Source organism: Dipteris shenzhenensis, chromosome 8 (genome assembly GCF_047967505.1).
Source record: "Dipteris shenzhenensis isolate YYH24624 ecotype China chromosome 8, Dip_SZ_1.0, whole genome shotgun sequence".
Taxonomy (NCBI): Eukaryota; Viridiplantae; Streptophyta; class Polypodiopsida; order Gleicheniales; family Dipteridaceae; genus Dipteris; species Dipteris shenzhenensis.
In genome coordinates, this window is record NC_141603.1 from 51926537 (window position 1) to 51940929 (window position 14393).

Consider the following 14393-nt stretch of genomic DNA (forward strand, 5'->3'; position numbering starts at 1 on the left):
GAAATCGGTGGATATCTCAAATATCTTACATATGGATGGACATGTGAAATAGGTGGATATCTCAAAAAGACATCTCTATATCGAGCATCGAGAAGGCCAGGGTGGAATCCATCGAAGCCGTATGCTTGCTTGAGAAGCACTTTCCCTCAAGCATTATGACAACTCAAGTCCACTTGCTTGTGCACATAGTTGATGAGGTGGCTATAGCAAGTACCGTTCATAGTCGATGGATGTTTTTTCTCGAGCGGTTTATGAAAACTTTAAAGGGGTTTGTAAGACAAAGAGCAAGACTAGAAGCAAGCATGGTAGAGGGATGGCTTGTGCAAGAGTCATTAGTATATATCACAGAGTTTCTTGCATCCACGGATCCTGATATGCCGCAAGCTTGGCACAACAAGGATGATGATCGCATCATTGGCGAGGTTCCCCAAGGAAAAGGGATTGAAAGAAAGATGAGCGAAGAGCAAATGGAGAAATTCAATAAGTGTTGTATCCTCAATAGCCCTGAGATGCAGAAGTGGATTGAGAGATATGAAGTGGCCAAAGCAGAAAGAATAAATGCAAGGACGAGATTCAGAGTAATGTACAGGCGATCACAACCATATCCACGGGATCTGGCTCTTCTCCCTACTCACATGTCACTTGATTGGCTACAACTGGCTCTACGTAAAGCTGAACGTGATGGAGAGACAATAAACGAGTGCGAGCGAGAGTTATCATCTGGATGTATGGTGCATGTAAGTTTCTTACCTCTTGACATAATTAAGCAATTATTTGTGGCAATATATGCATCTTCATTGTTTTAATGATGCTCTTTTACAGTACAAAAAGTACAGTGCATTATGGTCATATGGACGACATTTTCACGTGGAACGCATCGATTGAAAGAGAGTCACGTATGATTGTGGAGTCATGGCTAACTTCACACAAGATATCCAAGCAAGTGCTTCAGATACCAATCTTCTCTCCTCACAGTTGGATTATTGTGGAACCATACGCGACATCTATGAAATTGATTTTAGACGATTTACTATTTTCATTCTTGATGTAAAATGGTTTAGAACTACTTACAACGGTCCCCATGCGATAGTGAGAAAAGATAGTAGCGGTCTCTTTGCAATAGACTCCACCAAACATTGGACCGATGAAAGTGATACTTTTGTTCTTCCCGAGCACTGTGAGCAGGTGCATACTAATGATTTAATTAGTCGAAGCTTTCATTTTTAAAGTCCATTGATACATGTACTTGAGCATAATTTCATATATATAATTGACGACATTTAGCACCCATCTTCAATATAGGTGGTTTTTCATCCGGATCATTCTGATCCAAGATGGTGGTACGTGATCCAAGTTGCACCACGAAGTAAGCAAATTTTTGAAGATCGAGATGTGGATATGGAGATGCCACTACCAATGCCGGATCCAATTGATGAATCTAGCGAAGAAGATGTAGATCACCATATGAGCCAAGAGCAAGATGTGCATAATGACATCGCATGGGAGGAGGATGGAGATCACGATATTGAGGAAGAAGACAACAATCATCAAGAATCACCACACTTAAGCTTTATTGAAGAAGATGATCAAATACTTTTAGGTGAACGTACGATGCTAGAGTACGATGATGATATAGGAGATCAACTCGGTATAGAGTTAGAGATAGACTTGTTTGGTGCCTTAGACTTGGCTCAAGATGAAACAGTCGATGTAAATGCTCTTATTTGATTTTTCTCATCTCAAACTTGGACATGAATATATGAGCTTCAAAGGCTTGATGTACATGCTCTCATTTTTTATTCTCTATGAGCTCAAACATGTATGAAAATTTAAAAAAATTTATCATTGGAAAAAACTAACTTTTAAGGCTTATAAAAAAAAAACAACTCTCTGGAAAAGCGTCGCTATAAATTTGTATATCAGTGTCGCTATATAGCGACTTTTATAAAAGTCGCTATATAGCAACTTTTAGCAACAGTCGCTATATAGCGACGATTTAGGAAACCCGCTTTTCATACCGACGATTAATGCTAAGCGGGCACTAAGCATCAGTACGTAAACGTCGCAATAGGATCCGTGTGTAGTAGTGATGTCTTGCTCCAGGAAAAGACTCTTGACAACCCACTCCCTCTCTCGCTCTCCTCTCGCTTCTCAGGCAATACTTTCATGCTTTCAAGTGTTTGAGTTCTTTTCATTTATCAAGACTCATGACCTTAATGCTTTGTCAAAAAACTCCCCTCTGCTCATCAAAACCCTCTCCTTCAATGATTGGGTCAAACTTCTTAAATTCTCCCGCTCTGAAATTGACGGCGCTCTAGCAAGAATTCAAAGAGTTGTGATAATCTTTTCGCAATTGATCTCAGTGATACCACTGCTCTTAATGAGTATCACTCCATTATCCTCGGCCTCGCCAACGACATACTCATTCTCAATGGTGCTTTCCGACTCCACATCCCCATCGGCCTTGCTCCTCCTAGCAGTACCTTTCATTCCTTCATCAACCTTGACCTCCTCTTCCCTGAGGACAAAGCTCCTTTTTAGACTCTATCCCAGTCTCACTCCTGACCTCCTCAACCCCTAGAAGGAAAAGAGCTGAAGAATTTTGCCTCATGTGTTCCTTTACTCCCCTCCAGACACATCAAAATGAAAGCCCCTTTGCTTGACCACAAAATATGGTGCCTCGACAATCTTAGCTTCCTTGCCCCTTTCGCCATCCAATCTCTAGCCTTCCTTTGCAACCTCTCTTCCAAAGAGGTCGAACAATGCAAAAATGATGCCTACCATGGCCAGCAACATTTGAATTCTAATTACTTCCTCAACATCCCCTTCTTTCTTAAAACCGTTGATCACTCCACGTGTGGTCACACTTAGGAGATCTTTTTCCGCTCCAAAGGCTCCAACTGAAAAGACTTTGGCTTCTCAAACAAAGATGAGAATTAGTATGTTAAAAATTGCTGGAATGTGTTTCGTCCTCACATTAAATGTACCTGCCTTATCAAGAAGACCAATCTCTCCTGGAAGTCCTCCATCTTGTGGCTCGACCATGTTTTATGGTACATGCTTAATCACTTAGACATCTTCTTTCCTCTCGGCTCCCTTCAAGCTAAGTTCTTCGCCTTTCTCAATTGGACCTCTCAGTTACCAAAAGAAGTCATTTTTCCCCTTATCACCTTTTACCATTTTCGAGTCATACTTATTGAAACAGCCAAATCCCTTGCACCCTCCATTAACTTTACCCTCCCCTCCTCCTTCCCAAACCTTCCTGGACCTTCTCTTGCTCTCAGCATTCTCTCCCTTCCCTCGTCTTCAAAAACCAACCCCTCATTCAAATGCAGACATAGTTCCCCTCCCAAGTGTACACCCAAACTTCAGAGGACTTCCCCTCTTGCTCCTGGGATTAATCTTTCGCAAGCCTCCCTAGTTAAAAAATCCCTGCCGACCTCCTCCACTACTTTAGTTCCCAAAGTTAAAGCTCTTGATGATGATGATCTACACTACTCCATCAATTGGGATAAGCACTAATCTACTTCGGCTCTTTCATTTTTGCAAATTGGCCCTTCTCGTTCACCCGAGGTACGCACTTCCACTCTTCTCAACAATGGTTTACTGCATTTACAGTTGTCTCCTATTCAAAAGAAACTGAAATATTTTCCTGTTCTATACACTAACAAAATTCTAACTAAAATATCTCCCAAATCCCTTTATAGAAATACTCTACTTTTACATTTTAATCCCCTTTTAGACACTGTTCAATCCTTTGACACTTTTGCTTTTAGTTGGAAATATACGCCTCCCCTTAGATCCCTTCTCTATGCCTAAACTTACTTTCTTAGTAGAAAACTTCACCTCATCTTGTCTTTGCACTTCTCTCAAAAGGTTTAAGCCCTTTCTCAAATCCTTTGATAACAAACTTCATATTTGTACCTCTAACCCTAGCTTCTTTCGTCATCCCTTTCTCCACTCCCACATTTGTAATGGCCTTAATCACATTCCTATCACACCCTTAAATCCACATCTCGCTCTTCAAGCACTCATCCAAACCTTTCACGATGTCTCTTTCTCCCTAAACTCGCACCCTACTCCCTTTTAGAAAGCCTCTCCCTTCTTTTTTGGAAAGATTTCCATACCTTCTTTCCCCTCCTTAAAATCCAAAAGTCGCCTCTTGAAGATAAAACTATGCCTTCTTTCCCCTCCTTAAAATCCAAAAGTCACCTCTTGAAGATAAAACTCTTCTTGATGAAGTTAATTGGCTTCTTGGCCATGTTTCCATCACCTCTCTAGATAAAGCCTCCCAAACCCCCATCATTTTTTTGCAAATTTTTAGTACACACCCTAACCCTTGAAAGATTAAACTCCCCTGAATTCCTACGCTCATCCAACCCCCCTTCTACTACTCTTTCATCCCTTGCTACTACTCTTGATTCCCTCAATCTTCCTTTTTTATTCAATAAAGAAAAAGGGTTTACATGAATAAATAATAAACAAAGGAATGTTAAGGGGTAAACATAAAAAGGGAAGAATAAGTAAAGAAGGGGGATAACATGGGAGGAAAAAGGAAATACTACCATAACCTCTAAAAAGGGCATAAAAAAGAGGGGGGGGAGGGAAGAAGAGGTTTATTTAATTATGAAGGGGGGAAGGGTAAAGTAAGGGAAGAGTAAATAGGTGAGAGGGGTTGGGTTTGTTTGAGAGATAATTAGAAGGGAAATTTAAAGAAAAAGGGAGAAGGGGGGGGGGAGGGGGTATAAGGAATATATTTAGAAGGGAGATTAGAGAAACGGGGAATAAATGGATCAAAAATAACGATGAAGAAGTACTTTTAGAACCGTATAAAAGGTGAGAGTGTGAGCAATTAAGGACCTATGAGTCCATCAAGAGCTCGTGGTGGTGGAGAGATCCACTCGTGCACGTGTAGAAGGTAAACGTAGCGATCGCGGGCAGGGACAGTGAGGAGTAGAGAGGGGGGGCTAGGATTTTAAAGCTCACGGATAGCTTCTGACGCAACGATCGCGGGTAGGGGCAGCGAGGAGTAGAGAGGGGGGAAGGGCTTTTAAAGCACATGGCTAGCTAGAAGCGACTGGGAGTATGGAGCAGAGAGGACAGAGCCGATATGTGGGGGAGCAATGGCAACAAATGTAGGTAGTGCTAGACAGCCAGAGCATGGCGAGACTGCACCAAAGCGAGTCAGAGCATCAATGTGAGGCAGTGGGCCAGACTCCAAAGCATTAGCAAGCATATGGGCAAAGCTTTAACAGGCATAGGTAGGGGAGAGGAAATGATTTAGTAAGCTATGAGAGATGGGATGGGTTCCATTTTATAGGGGAGGATAGGATAGTCAGGGAGTCGGGGGAAGTGAGACGTCAAGGGGGAAGTGAGGGAGGCATAGAGCCCACACTACGAGGGGGATGAAACGAGGACTTTTAAAAGGGTTGCATAGCGAGGTAAAGTAAGAAGGGGGTACTAGGGGTATTAGTGTTTTAAAAGGGATTTTTAAATTAAGGAAAAAAGGAGGAAGGGGGGGGGGCATAGGGGTTGTTTAGGAAAAATAGGGAATAGGTAGGGAGTGCAAAAGTAGGGAATTTTTTGAAGCAATTAAATTAGGAAGAAAATAAAAGGGGGGGTGGGCTTATTGGAGTACGGTAAAGTTAATAGTAAAAAAGGAAAATCATAAATTAAAGGATTAAGAAGGAAAATTTTAAGAAGGAAAGATTAGGCAAAATTAGAGAAGGGGAAAAAGGAAGGGGGGTTAGGAAACTATGGAAAAAATGCAAAATAGGGAATTTTGAAAAAGAGGTTTAGGGAGATTAGGGAAATGGGAAATTAAGGACAAATACAAAACTAGGAAAAAAGGGGGCTTATAGAACTAGAAAGGAAAAACCAAGGAAAAAGGGAAAAATAGGAAGATAGGGAAAAAGTTTATATGGATTTAGGAATTTAGGGAAAATTAAGGGGTTGGGGAGTGTAAATGAGAGAGGAAGACAAGGAGTGTAAATGTAAGGGGGTCGGGGGAAAGGAAAAAGGTAAAGTAACTATAAGGTAAGAAGTGAATAGGAAGTGTGTGTGTGTGTGTGTGTGTGTGTGTGTGTGTGTGTGTGTAGTAAGAAGTGAATAAAAAGTGTGTGTGTGTGTGTGTGTGTGTGTGCGCGCGCGTGTGCACGTGTGTGTGTGTGTGTGCATTTTAAGACACATTATCCATCTTAGACTTATCAACCAAGACAGTACGTGACAAGATAATTTTTACACGAAGGGATTGAAAATATATTCAATTTGCTAAATTATAAATACCGAATGATATTGAAGGAGCTCCACTCACGTGCATCCATCCACAACAAGGACAAGTTAGAACAAGAACCTTAGATTGTGGGACTGTAGGCTTCAAAGCACAGCTCCACTTGTTATCAATGTCACAACACCATAAGATATTTATAAAAGCAAATATGATTGATGTTGGATGGTTGCAAACCATGACCTTGTTGAGTCAACATCTTTGTTAGATTATTAAGGCAAAAGGCATGGAGGAGAGGCAACAAAGAGGGAAGTTTGAGAGACTCAGAGAGCAATGAAAGCTCTCTTTGTGGGGAGGATGCTTAATTGCCTCAAGTAACAAAGAGGTTCGAAGGCTACTATGGCTAGTGAGGATGCAAAGCTCTAAGGTTTTGATGTTGTGTTGACTTGCTAGGGCCCATAGTACTTTAATCCACTTCCTTGTATGGGATCTTCATTGGCATCCCCATGTTTGAGTCACAAGAATCCAGATGCTCCATGTATTTCTCTTTCCAAAATTGGCATTATACAAATTCCTCAGTATGGGGTCATGAGAGAATTCCCATTATAATTTATAAGGTATCCTCATCAAAGAAAAATGGTCAATTAGTCAATACAAAAAATATAAAGACTATGATTATCATAATATAGGGTTATATCCCTATGTGGAAGCCATAGTTTCCTTCTCTAAAATGCCTCTTTTTTCCAAGGTATTTGCTGCCTTACCTCTCAATAAAGCCAAGGCCAAAAGGACTTGTCAGATTCATTTCTTATCACACACAAAAAATAACATAATGGGATTAGCTCCATAGCCCAAGCATTCCATAGCCAATCCCATAAAGGATGGTAAGATAGACAAGTCTTGGTGAATTAATAACCAATGTATAAAGCCACCATGCATTCATCTACATGACTATAAGTAGTCATTTTTTTGTTAAAAAATTAAAAGACATAAGCCGTGATACCTCTTGGAAAATGTCTCTTGTTGCTGCAGAGGGTAGATTAGCTCGATACTCAGTAGTAGAGATCCGTCTTTAAAAGTACTTATGTACCACAAGAATCAGTCGGCCTATATCGTATGCTTGCCAATTCTGCAAATTTGCAGTAAGAGAAATCCGAGTTTGTGTTATCCAAGATAGTAATCTAATTATCTACATGGTAGCAGAGAATTCTCGCGAGTCCTTAGTCTCTTTGTTGTGTATTTACATAGCTACATAGCTCAAGAAGAACACATGGCTCTTACCAGTCCATCATATGCTAGTGCTTGCCAAGTATTGCATTATTCCTAGCAAATGTATCTGGATTAAGTGGCCAAAAGCTTATGAAAACCCGATCGTAGTTCTATCTAAGGAATGTAATGGCAGATTTGATCAACTACCACGCTCTATCTACAACAATCCTTTTGTTTATATGTTGTGTGAGAGTGTGAGCCGTCTCACTCAATAACAAGCTATGCATACACAAGGTTCAGCAAATATCTATGTAGAAGATGACACTTACCACAATCTTTTGTGGTTGTCGACGAGCATGCATACAACTTGCCTTAGACATGATAGCCGGTTGTTGAACACATTGTTACGGAATTTGGGAATTTTCGTGTAGTTTGGGAGTTCACAATATGGTTAAGATTTAGGCACATGGTCAAATCTTAAGCCCATACTTGAAAGTGGTATCTATCCTAAACACTTTATTAGGGAGTCCTCCCATGCCCCTCTTTCAAATAAAGGGTTGAGATTTAGGCACATGGTCAAATGTTAATCGATTATTTAAAAGTGGGACTTGGGAGATTCCCAAATTCTCTAATATAGTCTTCCTTGTGTCATGAATGAAAACACCCCAAGATCACATGTGGTTATCCACAATGTCAGTCACCATGCATATCCAACTTGTGCGTAATGGCAATGGTCCCTTCTACCCAGTTGTATGAGCTCACCACCTTCTATCAATTATGTGTAGCCATGCGGTGGTCATGTAAAATGAAGCTAGTATTTCCCATAAGCAGTGCAAGCTTGATGATGAGTGTGCTTGTAGCATATCATCACTCATGTAACCACCTCAGGTCTACGTATAGGAGGGTAGCAGGATTACCACCTCAAGGTAAGAGAATCTATCAGATGTGAATGAGGACACCGAGGCGAGTAGAAGTTTATGAGTATATGTATCTAGCTCAATAGGAAGAAGCCGTGTCTTAAGCATCTATGGCTAGTTTGGGCAGTATATATAGCCTTTTCGTGTCCAAGTTGACCCAATCGGTTCACTTTTGCAAGTAGTTCTATTTACATGTGTGGACTTCTATGTAGAATTATGTATAATTGTCACGTAAAGTTCTTTGCCATCGTTTGAATAACCTCATGCTTAGGATGTGAATCGACTAGGCATGGGTTGATTTCCACACATGAAAGTGAGCATTTTAAGGAAAGTTATTGCATGTTCCATTCAAAAGTTCATAGGCTATTCGTCATCTATCGACTTTATAGATAGTCCGTGGCCGAACCTTCTAGCATCCAAAACAATTCATTCAAGCATTTAAATGTAAAATCATGTAGACCTCTCATAAGTAGTCAAATGATTCTCATGTAATTTTTCCATGAAAATTATGCATCCCTATTATCATGCATTCAAGTTATAAGATACGTATTATGAGGCTCAATCTACTATCAATGTTAGATGATTTTGACCTCCATCATGAGTTCTTACTGGTAATCAATAGTTGTAAACAATGCTTGATAAGGTCCAATCATAGGCCTGTCTCAGTCTATATAGTTTCAAATGCAAGTCAAGTATGGGCCATAAAACTTGTCCTAACCTATATAACTTATTGGCAATGTACACCCATGTTTAGCTTGGAAGAGACTTGGAAATCATTCTCTATCAGATCTATATCATGAGGAAAAATCATCATGGTCTAGCAAAGATAAACTTGCCAACACAAATCATGTATACACAGACAAGTGTGTGTGTGTGTGTGTGTGTGTGTGTGTGTGTGTGTGTGTGTGTGTGTGTGTGTGTGTGTGTGTGTGTGTGGGTGTGTGGAAGACTTGACAACACCCCTTTGCATAGTGAAAAGACAAAAGAGCAAAGTTAGACAATGGAATAGGACTAATTGCATTAACGAAAAAGTTTGTACAAGTCAGTGAGTTCCTATTTACAAAGGAAACCAACAATGGGCCATTTTGTAGAAATGACTGTGGAAACTATATAAAAGTGAGCTTGGATAAGTCTCGCAAGCATCACTTTTATTGAAGAGGGGAGTCTGCCTACCTGCCAGCATCCAACAAGGAAAGTTAATTTGATAGTGGGGATTTGTGTCCATAAGTAAAGAGGGGGAATAGAAAATTAGAGGGGGGAGGGGGGAGGAAGGGGAAGGTATAAAGAAGGGGGAGAAAATTAATTAGAGGGGTAAAACCCAATAAAAAGTGGTGGTATAAATGAAAGAGAAGAAAGGGGAAAGGGGGTTAAGTAGTAACAAGAAATTAAATACAAGAGATTAAACCGAGGGAGTAATTTTGACAGAGATAAAAGTAAAAGGACCTGAGAAGTCCATGGTATGCGGGTGGTGAAAATTAGGTAGTATGTGCAAAAACCGAGTAGAGCAAGAGGTAGTGAGGCACCACAGTCGAGGTACAAGGAGAAGAGTAGCCGAGGCACTTGAGGTACAAGGAGAAGCACATGCCAAAAGGAGATCTTCTTTGCACAGGCACTAGTGTCAAAGAGAGGGCCTTTAAAGTTTGAACTTTGAAGGAGCGGGACAGTTGGGGCAATAGGACAACGAGACAGTCAGGGGTATGAGTATAATGACATGAGTAAAAGCAGCTGGGGAAGGAGGTGGGTTTTTAAAGGTTAGTTTGGCTAGTCAGGGAGCTTAGTCGCTAGAGGAGGTAGTCATAGAGGTGGGGGGAAGTTAGGGAGTCGGGGTAGTTAGGAGGTTTAGCTAGTTTGTTTATGTAGTTAGGTAGATAAGTGTAGACAAATTATGACAATTAGGGAGAATAGAGAAAAAAAGGTGGGGAGGGGGGGGATAAGGGAGGAGAAGGTGACCAATCAAGGGGGTCAGCGTAGTTCAAGTATAGTTAGGTTAGGGGGGCAAGTGGCAGGGAGTGAATGATTAAGAATAAGGTTAGGTTAGGGAGGGTTTTTCTTTTTAAAGAAAAAGGGGGAGAAAATATTAGAAGAAAAAATTAGGAAATTTTATGGGAAAATAGGGAGAGAAACATTAGGAAAATGTGGAGAGAAAAGGTAGGGGAAATTAGGAGACAAAATCAAGGATAATAAGGGGAGAGAAAATTAGGGAGAATTAGGGAAAGGAGAAAATAGGGACAAATAGGAAAAACTAGGGATAAGAGAATTAGGGAAAATTAGGAAAGAAGGGGAAATTGGAAAATTATGAAAATTTAAGAAGAAACTAGGAAATCATTAGGATAAATAGGAAATAATTAGGGAAATTAAGAATTTAGGAAAAATAAAGAAAACTAGGAAACTAGGAGGGGAAATAGGTAAAATATAAAAAATTAGGAGAAAAATTTAGGAAGAAATTTAGAAAAAAGGTAGGAAAATATGGAGAAAAGTAGGCAAAAATAAGGAAAATTTTGAGGAAAATTAAGAAAAAGTATGGGAAATTAGAAGGGAAAAAATAAGGGAACTTAGTGGAAGGGATATAAGGGAAATTTTAGGGAATTAAGGAAAATTTAGAAAAATGAGGGTAAACAAGGAATTTAGGAGAAAGAAAGGGGAGAGAAGGGTAGAGAAAGAGTGGGGGAGGGGGGGGGAAGGTAATTTAAAAGGGTTTCCAAAGGATTAGAAAGGGAAGAAAAGTAATTAGTATGGTCAAAAGGAAAAAGGGATTTTGTGTGTGTGTGTGTGTGTGTGTGTGTGTGTGTGTGCCCACCTTTGCCCCAGTAGGATACAACAGACTAGGTGAGACAGTAGGTTATGACCTAGTGTGATGACCTACTATCTCTCCGAAGAGAATAAGAAGTATTGAGAAGTGCTATTTAAAGTAATGGAAAAGGAATAGAAAAGAAGTACTTGAGTGAGGTAGGTAAACAGTATGGAAGCAAAATGGTTTAATAGATATATGGATAAGTTGTGGCTATAGTAATATTAGGCAAGCAAAGGAAGTGGATAATTATGATAACAATCTAGGTTAGAACAGTTTTGTATCAAAAAGAAAAAAACTAAGAAGGTAAGTGTAATAAAACAGTATTGCTCAAAAGAGAAATGAAAGGAGTAAAAAGGCTCCCAATAGCGAATTGGTTTCTTTGGTACTAAAGAGAAAGCAGGGCCACTATTTGAATGATGGACCAGCATGCCAATAGGGTTGAAGGGCATCTATTGGCATCTCCTTATAATCCCATTCTCCAGTTCGTCGCACCAAGATGAAACCTACTCATTAAGAGACAACGCTTTGGCAATCACCGTGTAGGATGCGTTGAGCATCAAAATCAGTCTCCAATCCCCCACATTTAGTTTGTTTGGGCTTTTTGGGGAAGAGCTTGATTAAGCCTGTATTTACATCTCTGGAGAGCATTCCTTTTGTGATAGCATCGTTTGCCATTGCTGTTAAATCCCTACCTAGGACATCTCAGAATTCCACAAAGAACTCAATGGGTGAGCCCGTCTGACCCAAGTGATTTCTCTTTCTTCAAATCTGCCAGAGCCTCCCGCAGTTCATCTTGAGAGAAGCGATACGAGATCAGCCCTCTTTGGGAGTCTGTTATGTCTAGTTTGAGGTCCTTTAGCAAGTCCTCCATAGCGTCTTGCCATTCCTCTAATTGAAATACTACCTACCCCAATAACCCTTTTAAATGCATCAGGAACACTTGGACAATATGCTAGAAATCACTCACTACTGTACCATCTGGCCCCATCACCCTATCGATTCTCTCCATTTGGTGTTTCTTCTTTACTACTTGAAAGAAGAACTTTGAGGGACAGTCCCCCAACAAGTCTGCCTACTATGAATCCTAGCCTTTTTAGCCTTCTCCAACTCTCTTGCACTTAGCTCCAACTCGAGTTCCACCAACAAGGTGATAGCGATGCAATCCCCAGGGCATTTTTCAATTGCCTCCCTCAAGTTTATTCTCACTTGAGTTAATTCCTCAAGTTTCCTTCTGGCCCTGTTTTTAGTCTTCTCCTAGTCCCTAGTTGTTTGCACCATAGCTCTTACTGCATAGTCCCATCTCATACTCGAAACTAGTCAGTTGACTCAGGTGCAAGCAATCATATGCCATATGAATTATGATGGTTTTCAAAAATGCATGCTATAAGAATGTAAAGGAAAATGTAACATGGGTGACAATTCTCAGCATAAAATTAGAGGAATTGATAATATTCCTCTTCATAGTTATGAAATCATTACACAAAACACGAGATGATTCAACAATGGCTCAAAGTCTCTTATGCGTTGGTCAATGATTGAAAGAGACATGGAGCTAGTATTCAACAAATTTTTATACTTTTTTTAAAATTGCATAGTTTGAGGATTGTACAATTCAAGCAATATCATTGCAAAAGTACAACTTTCTTAAGTCATGATTATTTGGAGAGCCTTAACAGCTTCTCCTTAGAATCATGATGCTTATTTGAACACAATATGGCACAAGAGGCCACCTCAATTTCAAATTCTTGGTTTCACTCAAGCAAACAGATATGATTCAAGGCTTTCTAGAAGTATACTTTCAAAAAGATGTATGTGAAATATGCTAGATGAAAATTCAACCCTACTAACCTTTTCTCATTTCATAGTCTAAGAGCATTACCATACTCTAAAACATCATTCTAACATTTCAAGTTATGTGTCAACCTCATCCTTGAGCAAGGCCTTATATTTCATCACCTTAATTAATGATTACTCTAGATAAAAAATCAACCCTACCAACCTTTTCTCATTTCATAGTCTAAGAGCATTACCATACTCAAACATCATTCTAATATTTGCAGTTATTTGTCAACCTCATCCTTGAGCAAGGCCTTATATTTCATCACCTTAATTCATGATTACTCTCGAGAAGCATGCATCTCCTTTCTCAAGTAGAAATCAAATGCAATCAATGCATTCAGGGAGTACAAAGCTTAAATTATAATATCTACACAAAAGACAAATAATATAAGTTAGTGGCCATAACACCTTCAATATGTACTTACAAATGTAGTATTTTTCCATAAGCTAATAATTTGAATACCATATAACATGTGAAAAATATGTTGAACATTGAGACTAAAATTGTAAGCCCCATGAAAATTGAGACATGATATTTCCACTTTTCCTAATATGGTTATAAGCCTTAAAAGCATGTATCATAAATTCCTAAAGATGCCATGGGTGCCGTTTCATATTTGATAACTATGGATGATGGACCTTTAAAAAAAAAGAAAAAAGCAAGATATCATGAGTATGCATAAAAAAGGCAACCTCACAAATCTACCAATAATACAAGGAAACTCGCACATGGTTAGTATAATATATGAATTGAAAATGGAGCCACATTATATTTTTATGGCCAAATTTAGAGTTTTACATCTTATATTTATTACATGGTAACATTGGTATCATTAAGAGTGACTCATAAGGTATGCATATAGTGCCAACCTTTACTCATAAGATATGCATATAGTGCCAACCATTACTTACTTTGTGCATATATATTTCTCATAAATCAGTTTAGCATGCAAAGGCAAAAGGGCAGAGCCCAACAAGGGTTGAGGAAGTGCAATGTCACCATTTTTAGATTCTCATCACCTCAAATGACATATCAATAATTGAAATTTGAGATCACTACTTGTGAAGAGATCTTATGATGAAATTAAAAGTCATGGTAGGTTAGATCAAATGGTTCACCAACAACATTACTTAAATGGAGCGCACATTCAAATTTATCTGTTACCAACACAAGAAATAGATTGTAATGAGAGACACATAGAAGATGTTAGACATCATTGCCCCACATATGAGCCCCTAGATGAGGAGGACATAAACGAAAGTGAGAAAATTCCAATCAATTTTATTAGCAAAGTTGAATGGCAAAAGGCTAATAAAAAATACTTATTCATCCTTCTCAATGAACACAAAATATGAAGAGGTATTTGGTCTTCTTAGTGATGCCAAAGTACCATCAAGTTACCAAGCTAGG